We start from the raw sequence: 11132 nt of genomic DNA on the forward strand, positions 1-11132 counted from the left end.
CAGGACACATAAAAGAATCAACTAATGAATACATGAGTAGAAAAACAAATCTCTCTCTCAAATTAAAAAAAAAAGTTCCATCTGAGTGACTTCTACTATAGCCAGTTCATACTCTAGCATCTGGGGAATTTGAGTTCAGTTCAAATTTCAATGTCTTCTCTCCTAAAACCATGTAAGGAAATGCTAGTAAATGTTTTGGTAAGATTTTAACACAAGTATCCTTTATAAAACACTAGCTCTGCCAAAAAGCCTCCTCTCCCCATTTTAGTAAGTATAAATTTAAAATAATCTGAAACAGCCCTATCTATTTAATGTGTAGTTAGGGGTCATAGTCCTTAGGTTTGATTCCTCTGTGGGCCAGTTCTTTCCCTCTCATTCCTTGTAGTATAAAGTCTCTGCTGCTCAGTTTTTCTTCCAGATTCTCTTCATGTTGCTTCCCCACAGTGATGAATATCTAAATAGTCCTACCCTTATAAATCCTAGAGACTTGGTGGCAGAGGGATAGTAAAGAGAATAATGACAGATACAATCTAAGATTTCGTAGCAGATTTAAACTTCTGGGACTATACATATGAGTACTGTGAGAGGGAATGATATTTAAGGCTAAAGGATGGAAGGGGGTGTTTTGTTCATTTATTTATTTATGCTTTATTTCAGAAATCAATACAAAATTGAGAGGTGTTTTCCTGGGTGGGGGGAAAGGATTTAGGAAAAGGAATTCCTAGGAATTGCTGTGTCTAGGCCTGAAGTGGTTGTGAAACTCCCTTCCTGGTCCCTGTGATGGGGAACCTCGGCAAATGCAGGACCCTATGCCAGAGCCCACCTACCAAGGGGAACCCAGGCTAGGAGTCATTCCCTGGGAAGAGACAGTCAGGCAACAGCATAGCCAACGGCAAACCACAAGTTCAAGTCCTAAGTACCAGAAACCCACTTTTTTCCCTTCCTGGGACCCAGAACAGCTTAAGAAGATGCCCTGTGAAAAGAACCTCTGAGACCTTGGTGAGAAGGAAGGCCCAGTATCCTCTGCTCTCTGGAGGTAAGTCCTGGAGCCTGTTAGGTGGTAATACTGACATCAGTGGGAGCAGGGAAGCTTCAGCAAGTCGACCCCACAGCAGATTTTCCCAATCGCTGACAAGGCCTACAGTCACCATATGATCCTTTGTGTTTCTTTCGTGGACGAGTGGGTAGGAAGGGTCTGCTGATGCCATTGGTGAGATAACTGGAAGCTGCCATAGAGTGGTAATGACAGACCACTTGCCTTTCTCCACCAGCAGCTGGAGCTGCTCCTTAGTCATGCTCATGTGGAACCTCTCCTTGAGGTTATGGATGGAGCTAGAGCCATGGAAGCAAGGAATCAAGAAATCGCTGGTTGATCATGATCTGCACCAGCTTGTGTATGTGTTTCCAAGCAGCATCAGTATGTCACCATTCAGGCCCCCTGTGACGTCTACAAACTCTATGATCAGCTCTGTGGGTGGCATCTCAAATCCCAGATTTCACAGCAGGCTGGACAGGATGAAGACAGTCAATGTGAATCATGTGGCCTTCAGCATCAGAAAGGATGTTCCCATTGTGTCTCCTTGACTTGCAGCAGGTAGCCAGCTCAACTTTGCATGAAATGCTCTGGGCAATGAGGAATGTCTCAGTGGTGTAACTGCCACACTCCTGTAGGAGGTGATCAAACAAGGAGGGCTGTGACTGCTTCTTCTGGTGGATCGACACAGCATTGACCCTGGGTTCAGTCATGTTATGGTCCACCAAAATCACAAGAATCTTGTATGGCTTGATCCATAGGGCACTTGCTCCTGTTCCCAAATGGACTGCAGCCACTTCAAGACCTGGGAAGCCTGCCAGAAGATCATCCCCATATTGACAATAATTGGTAGGAGCTGCCACTTTGGGAGATGTCCATAGGAGGAGCCCTCTGATTGCCTCGCTTAATCCTGCCAGAGCTCCGACAGAGCAACTGCAGAAAAGTCTTCTGGGTCTCATTTGTAGGCTGTGGGGGTGTGAGCCAGCTGCTCAGAAAGGTGCTGTCAAGTTGTTCCCTGCTGCAAAGAACACAGGCTCCTTGCTCTACTAGAAGGTGATGCTGTCCATAGAAAACAGAGTTGGTGTGCACTTCAGGGAACTCCTCCAGCAGCTCACCTATACTGTCCACTGACCAGGCCTCATCATTCTTGTCATAGCTGGGCACAGTGTTGAAGCTGCCTGCCTCCTGTTTATGGCTGATCCTGCATTCAGGCAGGGTTTCTACAGACTGTGTTTTCCAGATTCAGTTCTCAGGGATCTGGGCAGGGACGTTGGTGGTATGAAAATTTTCACATTCAAGGACTTCCACATAGATCAGGTTGGGAGCCTTGTTCTTGGACTTGACAACAGCTTGGGTGTCGGGCATACAGTACACATGGTGATCAAAGCTGGCAGTGGGCAGCCAGACTCAGGCAGGGAGCTTATGGTTGAGCAGGGAGAGAGCTCAGATCAACTGCTGTGTTGCCTACTCCTGGTGGGGCCAGACACATGGCTCACCACATGCTGATCACCATCAGGGACTTGATAAGAATTCTCAATCAGGAGCCAATCTAAAAGGTTTACCCTCATTCTCCACTTTGGGGTTGCTGGCTGTTCATTTCAAGTTGTTGCGAAACATACTGGAGCACCGGTGACTTAGGGTGCTGGTGAGTCCTTTTAAAGGGAGGCAGCCCTATGTCTGGGGATAGGCTTAAGAAGGACACCTCCCTCTTGGTGAGCTTCAGCTCTTCTGGGAAGATTGCCTTCTATAGCTTGGTCCCACGGGGAGTATTGGATAGTGTCATTGAGTGGAAATGCACTTGGCTGAAGAGCAGGCTTCAAACAACCGGAGACACTGGAGGGAAATGTTAATGCTCTGGCAGCAATGATGAGCTATGTAGAGCTCGATGGCATCACCCACATCCTCAACCATATGGATGTACATATGGATGTGTACATGTGGCTGGTGCAGAAAGTCCACATCCCTTCAACATCACTAATGAGTGAAAATTAGTGCAAATTAAGACCAAAATAAGATACCACCTCACACCTGTCAGAATGGCTATCATCAATAAGTACACAAACAGGGTCAGCAAGGACGTGGAGAAAAAACCCTCATGTGCTGAATGGAACTACTGTTTGACACAGCAATTCCACTTCTGGGAATATATCTGAAGAAACCCAGCACACAAATTCAGAATAGTATATGCATCCTTATGTTGATTACAGTGTTGTTTACAATAGCCAAGATATGGAAACAACCCAGGTACTCATCAACTGACAAGTGAATAAAGAACAGGTGAGGCCTGGCCAGGTTGCTTGGTTGGAGCGTCCCCTACACCAAGAGGCTGTGGGTTCAATCCCCAGTCAGGGCACCACACCTAGGCTGTGGTCAGGGCATGTACAAGAGGCAACTGATTCATGTTTCTCTCCCCGCTTTCTTCCTCTCTCTCGCAAATCAATAAGCATATTGGTGAGGATTTTAGAAAAAAGAACAAGAGGTACATATACACGACGGAATACTACTCGGTTGTAAAAGAATGAAATCTTACCATTTGTGACAGCATGGATGGGGCCTATAGGGTATTATACTCAATGAAATAAGCCAGTAAGAAAATGACAAATACCATGTGATTTTACTTAATGTGTGTACAAAATAAACAACTTTGAAACACTCATAACTTAGAGACTGGACTGGTGGTTGCCAGAGGGGAGGGGTTTGGGAATTGAGCAGAGATTGGTAGTTACAATAGTCACAAGGATGTAAAGCATAGCACAGGGAATATATGCAATGATATTGCAATAAGGATGTATGTGCCAGGTGGGTACAGGAAATATCAGGAAGAACACTTTGTAAAGTATATGACTGTTTAACCACTATGTTTTACACCTGAAACACATACACAATGATTGAAAGTAAACTGTAATAAAAAAAAGTTTGAGATCCTGCTCAACTTCCAGTCAAAATGGCAGCAGAGCTACATATGCCTTGCCACTTGGCACAACTACTCAAAATTACAACTAAAATGTAGACAACCATCACTCAGAACCATCAGAAATTAGTTGAATAGAAGTCTGACAACTACAGAATTAAAGAAACCACATCCACCTGTAATGGATAAAAATACAGGAGGGATATCAGGAAGGAGCAGTCCCAGGCCCTCCAGCCCAGGGTTCCAGTGCCAGGCAGATAAGTCCCCATTTGCTGCAGTGAAGATTGAGTTGGTGGGAAAAAATTGCTGGAGTCCCAAGCAATTACTCAAAGAACCCACACAGAGACTTACTCCCTCAGAGCTCCAGGACCAGGGTAGCATCTTGAAAGGCATCAGTTGTATACAGGGAGGTACTAAAGTGTCTGGCATCAAGGTGAGAGCTGGGGGACAGCTTTCATCCAGACAGAAAGGCAGGTAGAGGCCACTGTCCCTTTTCTGAACGCTCCCCTCACAGAGCTACAGAGGCAGCAGCTGGGTGCCATATCTGAGATTCCATCAACCTGGCTAACACTGTTTGCCCTACCTGGGATATCCCCAGAAACTCATCCCAGCCAACTTACAGGCCCAACCAATCATTAACAGTGACTTTTCCACATGAATGGCTGGTCTTGGCTCACAAGTTTCAATGTCCTAGATAAGCAACAGCTGGCCTCAGTTAGTCCCTAGCCCCAGTACTTCCTGCTGAGTGGCCTCAGGCCTGGCACTAGCAGCAGCCAGCCTAGATCCACAGTTTGGCTCTGTCTGGGAATCTCTAACCCCAGCAAAAGTAACAGCCATCTGTAGATTGCTTAAGAGCTCATGCAGGGTTCCCAGACAGAACACAGGTAGTGGCTTACCTTAGTTTGCATCACTCAGTAGACAGCTACAGATGATGTCGGAGTACCACCATCGTGCTCCGGCACAGCTGATCCTCCACAAAAAGCAAAGGTTGGTGGTCAGTGGTCACAACCAGTCCTTTCAACTGACTTGCCTGAGTAAATCCTTCCCATTGACCTGCCAGCAACAATCAAGGGTCAACTACAAGAGGAGGGTATTTTCAACCCACACAAAGGACACACCTTGAATACCCAGTTTGGGTGATAGTGGAAGCTGTGCCACTGGACCCTATAGGACACCTACTACATTAGGCCATGCTACCAAGACACAAAGTCATAGCAGCTCTACCTAATACACAGAAACAAACACAGGGAGGCTGCCAAAATGAGGAGAGAAAGAAACATGGTCCAAATGAAGGAACAGATCAAAACTCCAGAAAAAGAACTAAACAAAATGGAGATAAGCAATCTATCAGATGCAGAGCTGAAAACACTGGTTGTAAGGATGCTCAAAGAGCCCTGGCTGTTGTGGCTAAGTGGACTGAGTGCCAGCCTGCAAATGGAAAGTTTCCTGGCTTGATTCCCAGTCAGGACACATCCTTGATTTGTGGGCAAGAGGAAACTGATCAATGTTTCTCTCACACATGGATGTTTCTCTCCCTGTCTTTTTCCCTCCCTTCCCACCTCTCCAAAAATTATTTTAAAAATCTTTTTTAAAAAAGGATGCTCAAGATACTTGATGAGTTAAAGAAATATTAAGAATCCTCCCTGTTTATGCTGGAACTGTGACCTTTTATTGTAAGGATGAAATATAGGTGTGCTCTCTCCCAGGGAGAACTAGCCCTTCTCCATGGAAGACTAAGCACCATTTTTAACTCAGTACATGTAAACACTGATCGTTTCCTTGGGGAAGAACTGCCTATTCTCCTGGAGGGAACAGTTAGTGAATTGAGTCACAAAAGGCCCTTGGCATGTAGCCACTTTTGTCTAAAACATATTAAAGCAGAGCCCCCAAAGTGAAAATTTAGAATCCCACCTGAGAGAAGGATGTTTCACTTGGAACTGTTCCCAGACAAACCCCAAATACAGCTGCTTCTGGGATTCTTCAGTGTCTGTGTTTGGGTGTTGGTGTTTTTCCCATCTGGTGATGTATGCTCTTAATTCTTGCTTTCTCTTTGTTCTTGCTTTGTAAATTGCTTAACTATTCACCTTTGACTTCAGGTTTTTATTGTCTGTGAATACAAACCTTCAAATTAAGTGGCCACAACCTCATATGTGTTCCTTAACAGCACAGTACTTCATGAGAACCTCAACAATATAAAAAAGATCCAGCCCTGGCCGATATGGCTCAGTATATTGAGTGCCAGTCCATGAACCAAAGGGTTGCTGGTTCAGTTCCCAGTTAGGGCACATGCTTGGGTTGCAGGCCAGGTCCCCAGGAGTGGGTGCATGACAGGCAACCACACACTGATGTTTTCCTCTCTTTCTCCTTCCCTTCCCCTCTCTCTAAAAATAAATAAATACTATCTTTAAATAAAAAGATCCAGTCAGAAATGAAAGATACACTAGTTGAAATAAAGGACAATTTACAGGGAAACAACACTAGAGTGGATGAAGCCAAGACTCAAATCAATGATTTGGAACATAAGGAAGCAAAAAACAACCAATCAGAACAACAAGAAGAGAAAAGAATTTTTAAAAAAATGAGAGTATAAGCAGCGTCTGGGACAACTTCAAGAGGTCCAACATTCACATCATAAGAGGTGCCAGAAGGAGGAAAGAAAGAACAATAAATTGGAAAGCTATTTGAGAAAATAATGAAAAAAAATTCCCCAACTGATGAAGGAAATAGACATGCAAGTCAAAGAAGCACAGAGAGTCCCACACAAGATGGATGCAAAGAGGCCCACTGCAAGATACATCATAATTAAAATGACAAAGTTAAAGACAAAGAGGGAATCTTAAAAGCAGCAAGAAAAAAAGCAAAGAGTTACCTACTGGGGAGCTCCCATTAGACTGTCAGCTGATTTCTCAGAAGAAACTTTGTGGGCTAAGATTCCAGATTGCCAAGAAATATTCACAATAATGAAAGAAAGACAAGGACCTACAGCCAAGATTGCTCTACCCAGCAAAGCTATCCTTTAGAATCGAAGGGCAGATATAGAGCTTCTCAGACAAGAAAAAACTAGAGTTTATCATTACCAAGCCATTATTATATGAAATGTTAAAGGGACTTATTTAAGAAAAAGAAGATCAAAACTATAAAACGGCAATTAATACAAATATACCGACAATTGGATCTAAAAAGCAAGCTAAGCAAACAAGAAGAACAGAGCTATAATCATAGATAATGGATAGTGTTTTAATGGTTGCCAGATGGAAGGGGGGTCTTAGGAAATGTGTGAAGAATTGAGAGGATTAAGAAGTACAAATAGGTAGTTACAGAATAGCCATGAGGATATAAAGTACAGTATAGGATACAGAATAGCGAAAGAACTTAAACGCATGACCCATGGACATGAATGATGATTTGGGGATTGCCTGACAGAGTGGGGTTGCTGGGTGAGGGGTGCAAAAGGGGAAAAATCAGGACAACTGTAATAACATAATCAGCAAAATATAATTAAAAAGGAAAAAGAAAAAAATGTCCACATTCTAATTGTGAAAGCAGAAGAGCCTGTTGCGAATGAAGGCTTACAGTCTAGGCTCCTTAGGGTAATACAGGTATAAATTAGCCATGGACATGTCAGAGTTTTGACTGAGTCTCAGCAGCCAACATTGGCTGTTGTTCTACTGCTGCCTTCCTGCTCCCTAGGCTGTGCCAGAGGCCACGGTGGCCCCCATCTCTCTTCCTCTTCTCTTATCTGGGCAGATGGGTTATTCAGGCAGCAGATCTCACTGTCCACACCATCCACATTGACCAGCTGCAGTGGGGTGTCTCTGCTGGAGACAGCCATGCCTCCATGCAAAAGCCTGACCTTCTTCAGCACCTCCTAGCAGGACTTTTGGATCACCTCAGGGTCAGTCACCTATAGGTCTCCAACTCCCTTCATGATGTCACTTAGCAAGGAGCCCCCATTACCCTTGATGGGCCAGGAATGGGCTCAGAAGTTGGCTTCAAGGGGCAGGCTCCACTAGTGTATCTGCCATGGCCACAACTGACTTTGAACTTTCAAACTCCAGGGACTCCTGTGGAGCAGATACTGGTGGTTGGGGTAGGGCTACTGACACTTCCTGGTTCCACTGGCTGCCTGTACTTCCCTGAGAGCAGCTGCAGGGGCAGCCTCTAAAAGATAATTTTATTTATGTTTTATTTTTTTTAAAGATTTTATTCATTTATTTTTAGAGTGGGGAAGGAGAAAGAGGGAGAGAGACACTGGTGTGTGAGAGATACATCAACTGGTTGCCTCTTATCTGTCCTCAACTAGAGACCTGGCCCATAACCCAGGCATATGCTCTGAATAGGAATTGAACCAGTGACCTTTTAGTTCACAGACTGACATTCAACCCACTGAGCCACACCAGCCAGGGCTAAAAGATCATTATAATTACTGTGTCACCTGTTTAGCTTTTACACCACTGGAGTAGGTAGGAGGAATTTTTGTTGAGAGTTCTGATATGTGGATATATAATCACATTTAAATCTGCTTCTTTAATCACCAAAATCTAAAGGATTTACTATAACTAGCTGAAAAGGACCATGTCACTAATCATGGGCTCTTCACATATAGGAGGAAGGCAAAATGATTAAAATGGTTTCTGCCCTGAGGATTATAGAAGGAGCCTGAGGAAGGAACATAGGTTCACAACTATCTACAAGGGTGAAATAAGTGTTGATGGTCTTTATGCCACAAACATTTGCTGAACAGGTACTATATACTAACTATTGTGTCAGGTGCTAAAGGTAGAGCAGTGAACAGGAGACAGAATTGGAGCTGGGAGAAACCGGAGGTAAGGGCATAATACAACTATGCTGTATAGCAGCATAGTTATAACTTAATGAGGATTTTGAATGAGGGCAGTAGCAGTAGAAATGGGAAGAGATTAATTTTGATAGTCTCATTCTTTTTTCTTAACAAAAAAATTAAATTTATTGATTGATGTCAGAGAGAGGGGGACAGTGGCTAGGGGTGAGAGAGAAAGAAATATCAATTTGTGCCCCATCTGGGGGGGGGTTCAGTTGGTTGGGTGTCAGCCCACCAAGTGAAAGTTTGCCAGTTTGATTCCTGGTCAGGGCACATGCCTGGCTTATAGGCTTGGTCCTGATTGGAATGCCTATGAGAGGCAACTGATCAATGTTTCTCTTTCACATAGATGTTTTTCTCCCTCCCTCCCTCTCTTCTCTCTAAAGATAAAAAAATAAATGAAACCATGCAAAAATCATTTTGTTGTTCCACTTATTTATGCATTCATTGGTTGCTTCTTGTATGTTTCCTGGCTGGGAATCAAACCCACAACTATGGGGCATCAGGATGATGGGACTAAGCTCTAACCAACTTGGCCAGGGAGAGTTCACAATCTTGAGGTGTAGTTAACTAATGTGGTGAGGCTGAATAAGAACTCTTGGAAGACCTGCTTTACAAATTTGAGTGATGGTGCCACTCATAGGAAAATAAGTTAGCAAGAAAGAGGTGCTTGGTGCACAGTGCAGAAGGTACAGCATTTGACTGGTCCTGTTAAATCTCAGGCATTAATGGACAGAATAGGCCTAGAACTCTGAAAGGAGAGACCAGAGGGATTATATTTTTTAAAGATTTTATTTCTTTATCTTTAGAATGTACACAAACCCACACACCCAGGAATCAGCACCAGAAGGGCCCGATTTGCTTGGGGGAGGCAGAGGAAGGTACTGAAGTCCAACAGAGAACAGAGCAAATGCCATTGTTCCCTCTTGGACCCCTGCCCCACATACAGCATCACAACCCAGCCACTGGGTTGCCCTGCCCTGGTGAACATCTAAGGCTCCACCCCTCATACTAATAGGCGTGTCAGGACAAAAAAAAAAAAAGCCCAAACAGAAGAACAGATCAAAGCTCCAGAGCCAATACAACTAAGTGATGAAGAGATAGCCAACCTATCAGATGCACAGTTCAAAGCCCTGGTGATCAGGATGCTCACAGAATTGGTTGATCTTGGTCACAAATTAGATTAAAAATGAAGGCTACACTAAGTGAAATGAAGGAAAATGCACAGGGAACCAATAGTGATGGAAAAAAAACTGGCACTTAAATCAATTAAGTGGATCAGAAGGAAGAAACAACCAAACAGAAAAGAATGAAGAAACAAGAATTCAAAAGAATGAGGAGAGGCTTGGGAATCTTCAGGACATCTTTAAATGTTCCAACATCCGAATTATAGGGGTACCAGAAGGGGAAGAGAAAGAGCAACCAGTGGAAAACTTATTTGAACAAATAATAAAGTAAAACTTCCTCAATCTGGCAAAGGAAATAGACTTCCAGCAAGTCCAGAAAGCTTAGAGAGTCCCAAAGAAGGTGGACCCAAGGAGGAACATACCAAGGTACATCATAATTAGCCAAGATTAAAATGAAGGAGGGAATCCTAGAAGCAGCAAGAGAAAAGGAGACAGTCACCTACAAAGGAGTTCCACATCAGACTGTCAGCTGATTTCTCAAAAGAGACCTTGCAGGCAAGAAGGGGCTGGAAAGAAGTATTCCAAGTCATGAAAGGCAAGGACCTACATCCAAGATTACTCTATCCATCAAAGCTTTCATTTAGAATGGAAGGGCAGATAAAGTGCTTCTCAGATAAGGTCAAGTTAAAGGAGTTCATCATCACCAAGCCCTTATTATATGAAAGGTACTTATCTAAGAAAAAGCAGATAAAAAATATGTATAGTAAAATGACAACAAACTCACAATTATTAACCACACTTAAAGCAAAAACAAACTAAGCAAACAACTAGAACAGGAACAGAATCACAGAAATGGAGATCACATGGAGGGTTAGCAACAGGGGAGTGGGAGGAGGAGAGAGGGGGAGAAGTTACAGAGAATAAGTAGCATAGATGGTAGGCAGAAAATAGACAGGGGGAGGGCAAGAATAGTATGGGTAATGTAGAAGCTAAAGAACTTATGACACGTGAACATGAACTAAAGGTGGGTAATGTGGGTGGGAGAGGGTGTGCAGGGTGGAGGGAAATGAAGGGGGGAAAATGGGACAACTGTAATAGCATAATCAATAAAATATATTAAAAAAGAAACTAAGACATGAGGTTAAATAATGTCAGTATTGGTAGAGCAAACAGTCTGGATTTAGGGTCCACATTCAATCACATAGCAATGAAGCAACAACA

General features: G+C 43.5%; 1 pseudogene; it reads right to left on the reverse strand.

Moving 5' to 3' along the window:
• Positions 1 to 565: 565 nt before the first annotated feature.
• LOC119046566 (phosphatidylinositol 4-kinase beta-like) lies at positions 566 to 7969 on the reverse strand (annotated as a pseudogene).
• Positions 7970 to 11132: the final 3163 nt, after the last annotated feature.

This window comes from Artibeus jamaicensis, unplaced genomic scaffold (genome assembly GCF_021234435.1).
Source record: "Artibeus jamaicensis isolate MK-2021 breed Jamaican fruit bat unplaced genomic scaffold, CSHL_Jam_final scaffold_286, whole genome shotgun sequence".
Taxonomy (NCBI): domain Eukaryota; kingdom Metazoa; phylum Chordata; class Mammalia; order Chiroptera; family Phyllostomidae; genus Artibeus; species Artibeus jamaicensis.